Source organism: Manis pentadactyla, unplaced genomic scaffold, assembly GCF_030020395.1.
Source record: "Manis pentadactyla isolate mManPen7 unplaced genomic scaffold, mManPen7.hap1 scaffold_465, whole genome shotgun sequence".
Taxonomy (NCBI): domain Eukaryota; kingdom Metazoa; phylum Chordata; class Mammalia; order Pholidota; family Manidae; genus Manis; species Manis pentadactyla.
This window is the reverse complement of record NW_026644849.1, coordinates 1-11,804: the sequence shown is the minus strand read 5'-3', so window position 1 is coordinate 11,804 and position 11,804 is coordinate 1.

The window sequence follows — 11,804 nt, the reverse complement described above, 5'->3', positions numbered from 1 at the left end:
ACATGGAAAAGACGCTCCACATCGCTAACCATCAGAGAAATGCACACTAAAACCACAACGGGGTATCACCTCACACCAGTTAGGATGGCCACCACCCAAAAGACAGACAACAACAGATGTCGGCAAGGGTGTGGAGAAAGGGGAACCCTCCTACACTGCTGGTGGGAATGTCAGTCAGCTCAACCATTGTGGAAAGCGGTATGGAGGTTCCCCCAAAAACCAAAGAACAGAAATGCCATTTGACCCAGGAATTCCTCTCCTAGGAATTTACCCTAAGAGTGCAGGAGCCCAGTTTGAAAGAGACAGATGCACCCCTATGTTGATCACAGCACTACTTACAATACCCAAGAAAGGGAAGCAACCTAAGTGTCCATCGGGAGATGAAGGGATAAAGAAGAGGTGGTACATACACACTACGGAATATCACTCAGCCATAGGAAGAAAACAAATCCTACCACCATTTGCAACAACACGGACGGAGCTAGAGGGTGTTATGCTCAGTGAAATAAGCCAGGTGGAGAAAGACAAGTATCCAAGGATTTCACTCCTCTGTGAGGTATGAGAACAAAGCAAAAACGGGAAGGAACAAAACAGCAGCAGACTCACAGAACCCAAGAATGGACTAACAGTTACCAAAGGGAAAGGGACCTGGGAGGACGGGTGGGGAGGGAGCGATAAGGGGGTAAAGGGGGCATTACGATCCGCACACATAATGTAGGGGGTGGGGGGCCACAGGGATTGCAGTGTAACACACAGAAGACAGGTAGTGATTCCATAGCATCTTACTACATTGATGGACAGCGACTGTAATGGGGTGCGGGGAGCGGACTTGATGATGGGGGGGGAGTCTAGTAACCACAATGTTGCTCATGTAATTGTACTCTAATGGCAACAACAAAAAAATCACAACGAGCTATCACCTCACAGCATTCAGAATGGCTAGTTCCCCAAAAAACAAGAAATAACAAGTTATTTATGAGGATGTGGACAAAAGGGAACCGTCATGCACTGTTTGTGACCATGTAAATTGGTGCAGCTACTATGGAAAACAGCGTGGTGGTTCCTACATATATTAATAGCGGTTTCATGTGACCCAGCGTTCTTTTTCATACACAGCAGTGTAACTCCTTTCAGGATACCGGACCTGTTTCCAATGCATACACCACCAAGCAATTCTTGAACACCAGCAGGGTGTCTGAGAACTCAATGCTGAGGCTATCTGCCCGGAGACAACACCAGATTCTACAGGGTAAGGTTTCTATCCTCAAGACTGCCCTCCTCCCCCAGCTCCAGAGCCTGGCTGCAAGCCCCACGCAATTAGCTTGTGCTTCCCACCTGCAGGCTAAGATTGCGGGTTCCAACAACTTCCCCTTTAGGTCTGCCCAAGTTGCTAAGGTGCCTCAGAATCTCAGAAGAACACTCACGTTTAACAAAGAGTACCATAAAGGACACAACAGCCGGATGAACACACACATATGGCAAGGTCCCAAATAAAAGAGCTTCTATCCTCCTGGGGTGCTTGGGGCCTGGCCTGGTGGCATGTGCAGGCCACCTGGTTCCCCAGGCATGGAAGCTCTGACAGAGAAACAGGAGATGAGAGAGATGTGCTCTTCTCTTAGGGTTTTGTGAGGGCTTCACTGCAGAGTCATGACTGACTAAATCACTGGCCATTGCTGATTCAGCCTCCAGCCCTCATCCCTTTCCTCTTCCCTGGGGGCTGAGGGCTAATAATTTCAATCCTCTAATCACAAGCTTGGTGCCCCTGGCAACCAGCCTCTAACCTAGGATAGGGCCCCAAAGCCTCTGCATTAACCTAACAAGACACCCATTGGACAGTTATGGCTCAGAAGGATTTTCAGGAATTGTGCACGAGGAGCAAAAATACCTAGGAAATGTATTTTGGTCATCTCAATTACCAAATATTTACTTATCATCAGTCATATCACAACAGGTGTCCCCACATACCCATAATGCCTGCAGGGACCTCCCTCTCCCCAAGACGAGGCACAGAGCTTTCCCGCTTCCACCATAATTTCCTTCACAGTCATGACATTGATCTGCACCAAGGACGATCCCTTTCAGGAGGATAAAGTGAAGGCTTCCGGCATAATGCCAAGGCCAAGGAGGCCCTCCTCCCCAGGGACACGGGGCAGAGAGATGGGAGAAATGGCTTCAGGAGTCTGTTTTCCTGTCAGCCGCTCTCCACTCCCCCAGCCTCAGCTGTCACCTCACCACCCAGCCTGACACACAGGGGCTTGCGAAGAAAAAAATCCTGGAGTCAGAGCAGCTGAACAGCTGCCGTGTGTGCTCAGCTTTGCAATGCGAGGGGTTCCACTCCTCTCGGGGTTCAGACTGGAAAAACCCGACAGGGAAGATGAGGTGGTCCAGCGACTCCCCGTTGCCACGTCGAATGGGGCAGTGCAAGCTCCACTTCCGCTGGAGATGCTTCCTGGCTGTCTCTGAGCACTTGCAAGGCAGCACGATAGGGTGTAGTTAGGGGGAAAATTCCCAAATCTAGAATTTTAATTTCCTGAGTATGATGACTAGACTTTCTGCTGCTCTGACTACACTGGAGAACAAAGAATGTCTAAGCAGCAGGTTCCACTTCTGAGAGACAGCACCCACGTTACCCGTTCGCTGCTGCCTCTGGTGACCAAGATGAGGACTAGCTGGATGTTACTAGGAAGTTTTGACTGTCAAAACAAAAGTGCAAATTTTGGAGACACCTTCTCAATCCACTCTCTGCATTTGCAGTGAGACAAAGCACAGAAATGGGATGAGGGTCATGACACTGTGAAATATACTCAGGCTAGAAAAAGCCCACTTTATACTTTAACTTCATCTACATGCTGTTCTGCTTCTTCCAGCCCCTCTATCAATTAAGGAACCTTGTAACCAGGATGGGAGGTAGACCTCCAAAGTGTAAGTGAACCTAGGGGGATAAAAAATGCTGAGATCTGCACTCCCCAACTTCAAGCTCTACTATAAAGCCATAGTAATCAAGACAGTTTGGTACTGGCACAAGAGCAGAGCCACAGACCAATGGAACAGACTAGAGAATCCAGACATTAACCCAGACATATATGGTCAATTAATATTTGATAAAGGAGCCATGGACATACAGTGGCAAAATGACAGTCTCTTCAACAGGTGGTGCTGGCAAAACTGGACCATTGTCTAACCCCATATACAAAAGTAAACTCAAAATGGATCAAAGACCTGAGTGTAAGTCACGAAACCATTAAACTCTTGGAAGAAAACATAGGCAAAAACCTCTTAGACATAAACATGAGTGACCTCTTCTTGAACATATCTCCCCGGGCAAGGAAAACAACAGCAAAAATGAGTAAGTGGGACTATATTAAGCTGAAAAGCTTCTGTACAGCAAAAGACACCATCAATAGAAAACAGAAAGGAACCCTACAGTATGGGAGAATATATTTGAAAATGACAGATCCGATAAAGGCTTGACATCCAGAATATATAAAGAGCTCACACGCCTCAACAAACAAAAAACAAATAACCCAATTTAAAAAATGGGCAGAGGAACTGAACAGACAGTTCTCCAAAAAAGAAATACAGATGGCCAACAGACACATGAAAAGATGCTCCACATCGCTAATTATCAGAGAAATGCAAATTAAAACTACAATGAGGTATCACCTCACACCAGTAAGGATGGCTGCCATCCAAAAGACAAACAACAACAAATGTTGGCGAGGCTGTGGAGAAAGGGGAACCCTCCTACGCTGCTGCTGGGAATGTAAGTTAGTTCAACCATTGTGGAAAGCAGTATGGAGGTACATCAAAATGCTCAAAACAGACTTACCATTTGACCCAGGAATTTCACTCCTAGGAATTTACCCTAAGAATGCAGCAATCAAGTATGAGAAAGATCAGTGCACCCCTATGTTTATCACAGCACTATTTACAGTAGCCAAGAATTGGAAGCAACCTGAATGTCCATCGATAGATGAATGGATAAAGAAGATGTGGTACATATACACAATGGAATACTACTCAGCCATAAGAAAAGGGAAAATCCAACCATTTGCAGCAACATGGATGGAGCTGGAGGGTATTATGCTCAGTGAAACAAGCCAAGTGGAGAAAGAGAAATACCAAATGATTTCACTTATCTGTGGAATATAAGAACAAAGGAAAAACTGAAGGAACAAAACAGCAGCAGAATCACAGAACTCAAGAATGGACTAACAGGTACCAAAGGGAAAGGGACTGGGGAGGAGGGGTGGGTAGGGAGGGATAAGGGGGGGGGGGGGGAGGAGTAGGGGGGTATTAAGATTAGCATGCATGGGGGGGGGGGGTAGGAGAAAAGGGAGGGCTGTACAGCACAGAGAAGGCAAGTAGTGATTCTACAACATTTTGCTCTGCTGATGGACAGTGACTGTAAAGGGGTTTATAGGGGAGACCTGGTATAGGGGAGAGCCTAGTAAACATAATATTCGTCATGTAAGTGTAGATTAGTGATACCAAAAACAAAACAAAAAAACAAAAAAAAAAGGGCAGTTCCTGTGTGGTAACCGCCAATGAGTTCTACACAAGGGTATAAAGGGCATATAAAAGTGTAGGCAAAGGGTCTGTTTGTGTTTATACAGAGGATCAAAGCCTAATTGGGCTACCCCGAAAATGAACTAAGATACGATATGAAAAAGAACTTCCAACATCAGCACTCTCTGGAAGACTCATGCCAAAAGATGATCATCAAAAAACCCCAACAAAGATCCACGCACTGCTACAGCTGTAGATGCACTCATCCCACCAGTTCCTGGACTTGCCATGGGAATGAAGGAGACATCTAAGCTGGCCTGTGCATACGGTAAAACAACAAATTTGACTGGATCTATACTGTTGGAACTCAACCAAGAATTAGAAGTGCAAATTGTAGCGCTCCAAAATCTTACAACTACAGACTATTTACTGTTAAAAGAACATAAGGGATGTGAACATTCCCCAGGAATGGATTGTTTTAATTTGTCTGATTTCTCTCAAGACTGTTCAAGTTCAGTTGGACAATATCCACCACATCATAGATAAGTCTTCACAAATGCCTAAGGTGCCTAACTGGTTTTCTCGGTTTCACTGGAGATGGCTGGTAATTACAGATACGCTTTGGTTATGTAACTATACTCCTATTATGTTAATGTGTGTGCGCAATTTAAGTAGTAGCTTAAAACCTATACATGCTGAAGTTACTCTACAAGAAGATATGTCAAAGAAATAATCAATCTTCCCATGTTTTCTTCCGCCTGCTACTTCTATAGCTTTTCTTCTTCCTTCCTAATTACAACCCTTAAATAGAATTCGTGCCTCATATCAAATTTACCGAGTATCATAATTCTTCCAAGTGGTAAAGATACCTCAAGACAGATGCTGGGCATAGAAGCTACAGGGCATAACCATGCAAAGAAATAGAAAGCTAACCATTTCAAACAATAAGGCTTCTCTCTCACTTACCAACTCTACATTTCCCTGTATGGCCCCGGAAGATGACTGGTTAGCCAGAGACGGGTAAGATTCCTCAAGGGAGGAACAACCTAAGACAGGCACAGTCGCAGGGGGGTCATCAGGTGAGAAATTGGGGATCAACAGAGGTGAGGCTTAGAACCTCACCCCACCGTTCTGAGAGAAATCTTCTGCATACGTGGATGTTTTATTGCCCTGGTCTAGCTTGGATTAACACATAGTCTACAGGCACACACCTGATCATCTACATTTGCCCTCTTACAACACTAAACTATGTTTTCTACCTTTATTTTGTATCTACCTTCCACTTCAGCATTTTACTAAAAATAATAATAATAAAGAGAGAAATGTGGTATCCACATATAAATCAAGTATAAAAACCAAATGAGTATTCATATTTGAACTGACTGTTTATAGTTCATAATGCATGAGCAAAACCGAAAGTTTCTGTGATGACTGCCCTTGTACTTATTCTGCACTATGTAACTTATTCACTATGTAAGAATTTGTTCTCCATGTAAGAACTTGTTTGTTATGCCTCAGAAGATTGGAGACTGACGAAAATTAGGCTTGGGGTGGATTAATGATTGTGCATTGAGCATTGACTCCCCTATACAGAATTTTATTGTCCTTAACAACCATTTGATCAATAAATATGAGAGATGCCCTCACAGAAAAAAAAAAAAAAAAAAGGACAAGACTTCCAATGGTAAAATAAATAAGTAACCGGGATGTAATGGATAGCGTAAGGAATATAGTCAAGATATTGTAACAGCTTGGTAGGGCGATAGCGGGAACCTAGAATTATGTATATAAATGTTTTATCACTGTGTTGTACACTTGAAACTAACGTAATGTAATACTGTGCGTCAACTACCCTTCAATAAAAAATAATAAACTAAAAAAATAAATAAAATAAAAATAAAAATAAAAAGTAGAGTTTAAAAAAAAACAAAACAAAACAAAACGTAAAGGATGAACAGTCGGGATCGGGAATGGACAGGCTGACTGCTGAGAGGAGGCGAGGTCGCCCCGCAAGCTTCCAGCTTGGCTGACGGGCAGGAACGGCGACGCCATCGAGACCGAGAGTCTAAAGGAGAAGCATTTTAAAAATAAAAAGTGTTTCCCAGTTTATACTCTGCTGTGTTATTCACGTACGAGACACAGGCCCCCAAAACTAGATCAGAGAGAGAAAATCTGGGCAGCCAGGCCCAGTCAGAATGCGGGATGTGGCTATGCTGAGACCCGGTGGTCCCCGACCTACGCTTTCTGTGAGAAGCAAAGAAAGAACCTGCCCGCTAGCTAGGACGGCAAGTCATGGGGTCTGCGCCCTCCTCAGAAGTCAGCCGCCTGGCTGGCCATGGCCGAGAAGGCATGCCTGGCTCCCGGTGTCCCAGAGAAGCTGGGAACGCCCGGGAAAGGGCGGGCCGTGCCCCGGGCAGCCTCTGGGTGGCTCCGCGCCGGGCCGTGAGCAGGCCCTGGCCTCCGGGAGCGCGGGGGGGCGGGCGGGGGGGTGGGGGTGGGGGGCAAGGCACTTGCCGCCCGCCGCACCCCGGGTGCCGAGAACATGCAGAGCCGGCACCCGGGCGGGCTGAGCTCCGACAGACGCGGGCACTGCAGCCCTCGACGGTCCGCACGGTGGCCTCGTCGGTCCGAACACCCGCACGGCCCTCAGCGGGCAGTCCCGGGGGCTAGGGATTCTACTGGGGTTGGCCTTGGGGCCGCGCCGTGGCCTTGGCCCAGGGTCTCCTCTGGGCGGGGCCGGTGTGCTTAAGGCAGTGGGGGGGGGGGGGGGGGGCTTGGTGATGCGGCCCCTGGGTGACGTCACAGCGGCCCAGGCCGCTTTGTGATGCGTCCCCTGGCTGACATACATACCAGGCTCGCCCTAGCTGGGCAGCTCAGTGCGTGCTTGGCCTGAGAAGGAGTTAGTGGCAAAGGAGACCCTCTCCCTAGCTTCAGACCCTTTCCTCGGATCGTTTGGCGCACACCACAACCCATTTTCCCGTGTGGACAGTTTCCTCCTTCCTAAGGTTCGTGCCCCACCCCGCCCGCCGCCTCCCCAGCCCCACCTTCTTCGCCCGCCGGTCCTTCCCGTCCCCGGGACGCTGGCCCCTACCCCTCCTGCCAGGGAGCACCCTGCACCTGCCCGCTGCCCTGGTCACAGGCTGTTCCACCGGGATCCTGTGCCCTTAGCGGCTGGCTTTTCCCACTTTTCCCAACAGAGTTCCCACTTCCACGGGGAGCAGTCCTGGGCCTCTGGACCATCCTAGGCTCCCAGCAGACGGCTGGAGAGAGACCACCCAGACGAGCTCCTCCTCTGCAGGGCACACGGGCACCACTACCAGCCCGCCTCGAGGTGTCCTGCCTCTGTGAAACCGCCATCCAGAGTCAGCCAACAGACAAGGCCATGGGCAGCGCCACCGCCGGCCTCCTGCGCGCCTCAGACAACCACCGCGCGGGCGGTCGTCGTCTGGTCTCCCCTGGCCCCATACGATGCCGTGGGAGGCACAGACGACGGCCTCGGCCCTACCCGCAAGGCGGACGACGACCCGATGGGCACGCCACCGCCTTCGGGAAAGGCACCCGCAACTGCCCCCTGGCCACGGACAAGTCCGTGGGCTGCACAGGCGCCAGCCTGAAGGCTGATGCTCAGGACGACGAGCCCATGGACACGACACCACCCTCCATGGCCGTCATCTTCCGGTCGCCCCCGGCCGCACACGGGGCCGTGGGCGGCTCCACCTTCGGCCCGAGGGGCGGCGATGACGACCGGGACGAGCCCATGGACACGACGCCACCCTCCATGGCCGTCATCTTCCGGTCGCCCCCGGCCCCGCACGGGGCCGTGGGCAGCACCACCTTCGGCCCGAGGGCCGGCGATGACGCCCGGGACGAGCCCATGGACACGACGCCACCCTCCATGGCCGTCATCTTCCGGTCGCCCCCGGCCGCGCACGGGGCCGTGGGCGGCTCCACCTTCGGCCCGAGGGCCGGCGATGACGCCGGGGACGAGCCCATGGACACGACGCCACCCTCCATGGCCGTCATCTTCCGGTCGCCCCCGGCCCCGCACGGGGCCGTGGGCAGCACCACCGCCGGCCTCCTGTGTGCCTCCGACAACCACCGCGCGGGCGGTCGTCGTCTGGTCTCCCCTGGCCCCATACGATGCCGTGGGAGGCACAGACGACGGCCTCGGCCCTACCCGTAAGTCAGCCTCGGACCCGATGGGCACGCCGCCGCCCTCGGGAAAGGCACCTACAACTGCCCCCCCGGCCCCAGGCAAGGCCCAGGGCAGCACAAGCGCCCGCCCGAAGGCTGACGCTGACGCTCAAGACGAGCCGATGGGACACGACACCCCCCTCGATGGCCGTCATCTTCCGGCCCCCCCCCCCCCCAGCCCCACACGAGGCCGTGGGCAGCGGCACCGCCGGCCTCCCCTGGCCCCACACGATGCCGTGGGAGGCACAGACGACGGCCTCGGACCGGTACCCGCAAGTCGGACTAGGACCCGATGGGCACGCCACCGCCATCGGGAAAGGCACCTACTCGTCCCCCCGGGCCCCAGACGACGCAGTGGGCAGCACAGGCGCCGGCCCGAAGGCTCACTCTGACTCTCAAGGCGAGCCAATGGACACGACGCCACCGTCGCTCGCCGTCATCTTCCGGTCCCCACCGGGCCCCACACCGGGCCGTGGGCATCACCACCGCCGGCCTCCTGCGCACCTCAGACACCCACCGCGCGGGCGGTCATCGTCCGGTCTCCCCTGGACCCACACGATGCCGTGGGAGGCACAGACGACGGCCTCGGCCCTACCCCCAAGTCGGACGATGACCCGATGGGCCCGCCACCACCCTCGGGAAAGGCACCTACAACTGATCCCCGGCCCCAGACAAGGCCATGGGCAGGACAAGCGCCGGCCTTAAGGCCGACGCTGACGCTCAAGACGAACCAGTGGACACGACGCCACCCTGGCTGGCCGTGATCTTGCGGTCTCCCCCGGCGCCACACGAGGCCGTGGGCAGCACCACCGCCGGCCCGAAGGCCGACGATGACGCTCGGGTCGAGCCGATGGACACGACGCCACCCTCGGTGGCCGTCATCTTCCGGTCCCCACCGGCCTCGCACGAGGCCGTGGGCGGCGCCACCGCCGGCCTCCTGCGCACCTCAGACACCCACCGCGCGGGCGGTCATCCTCCGGTCAGCCCTGGACCCACACGATGCCGTGGGAGGCACAGCCGACGGCCTCGGCCCTACCCCTAACTCGGCCTCCGACCCGGTGGACACGCCACAGCCCTTGCCAACGGCACCTACAGGCCTCCCCCGGCTCCAGACAAGGCCTATGTCCTCCTATCCATTTAACAAAATCTTTCCCACAGTATGTGCGTATATTATATATTCACACTAAACCCTGCTCTTGCTAGTATGCCTCTGCTCTGTCTACTCTTTGACTCGGCGACAGAGGAAGAACACACATACATGAGTGATAGTGTTCTGAGCCACACTCAACTACGCAACGTGTTCCGTGCCCCAGCGACTGGGATGTGGAAGTAGCCGCGTCTTATGACTGTGCGTGCTCACCGCGAGGTCTGCGTGCTGAGCGTTTAATGGATGACAACCCAGGGGGAGGCAAGTCCAGAGGAAGGAGACCGGGTTGGCTTATGTGGCCCCTTCCCTCTCCTCTCCCACTGCTCTGAGCTCACTGGGGGCTAGGGAATCCCTGCTGTGACACAGGCAACCTCTCTCATCATTTTGGTTTTTAAACATGTTTAATTCTGTATGTGTGTGCCTTGTGTAACTTAAGACTTTGGCCGATCATCCTCACACACTCCCACTTCCCCACGAGAGAACGGATTTGGCATCCAGGTCCTCGAGGCTGGAGGAACGACAGAAGGAAGTGCTTCTGCCTGCTGTGTGATTATTGAAAATGTAAGCTTACTTAGAATTTACCAAGTAGCTTAGTAATATCAGAAAAGGTCCTCTTTAATGACCGCCTGGCCTGACTCTAACCTAAACTGCTAACATGTCAAGCCACGCTGAGTTACAACTGTGCCCACTTCTCGCTGACCCTAGAGTCTGCAGGGTCTCCACCAGACTCAATACACGCAGAATTCCTAACCTGTGGAGACCACGTTCTAGTTGGAGGGGAGGAAAGAGACAACGAACATCTGTAAGTTTTCCGGTAGCTTAGCCGGTAACAAACACTATGAAGAATGAAAAGCAGGATGTGGAGGACTGAGATTGTAGGCAGAGAGAAGCAGGGCTTTCAAAATAAACAGTGGACAGGGTAAGCCTCACCAGGGAGGTGGGACTTGAACAGTCTAGAAGGAGGTGACAGAACCAGGTATCTGAGGGAAAAGCATTCCATACAATGGGATAAATTACTGAAAAAGCCAAGAGGAGGGATGCTTGTGGTCTTCAGGGAGCAGTCAGTCAACAAATGCGGCTAGAATACCGTCAGCAAGGAGGGCAAAGAGGACCGGGGACAGAGATATGGGTTGGAGTCCCCGCACCACCATCGACTAGTTTTGTAGTCACACGCTGTTGACTCGATGTGCAAATGTCTCGGTGAACCCAGTGCTGTCTGTCTCTAGGGCCTAGTTACCTTGCAGGCTTTTGGAAACATAAGTAGGGAAGTGACATATAAGCCATCTTGTGAACTGTTCTGTACATAAAGATAGATGGGTAGACAAAAACATGATGATAGATAGATAGGACAGATAGACAGATAGATAGATGATAGATTAGATAGGATAGATGACAGGTATAGATAGATTGAATATATGATTGATAGATAGATAGACAGATAGATAGACAGATAGATAGACAGACAGACAGACAGACAGACAGACAGACAGACAGACAGACAGACAGATAGATAGCCAGCCATGTTAGATAGCCGTGTTGTTAACTGTTTGTAAGGCTGGGGGCACTGATGGGAGGAGCGAGCACGTCGGACACTGATGATGTGCCAATGTCTCCGGCTGCTGCCCCCTCCCACATGGGACACTGATGATGGGCCGAAGTTCTTGGCTGTTGCCCCCTCCCAACCTGAAAAATATGCCTTGGGCTAGCCAATCCTCGTGCTGCTGTAAATCTAAGCTCTGCCTCCCCCTACCTTCTTGAAAATCTCGCTGCCTGCCTGTCTACTTAAGTGTGAATTCCCCAGCCTCCATTTCTATAGACCGGGGAAATCTCGCCCGGGTATTTGCGTTCAAATAAACTACCGGGCCCTTTGTTGCCTCCCTTCACCTGCTTATTTCAGCTAGAATTTATCTTACACTGTTCTGTACATAAGGATAGATGGGTAGACAAAAAGATG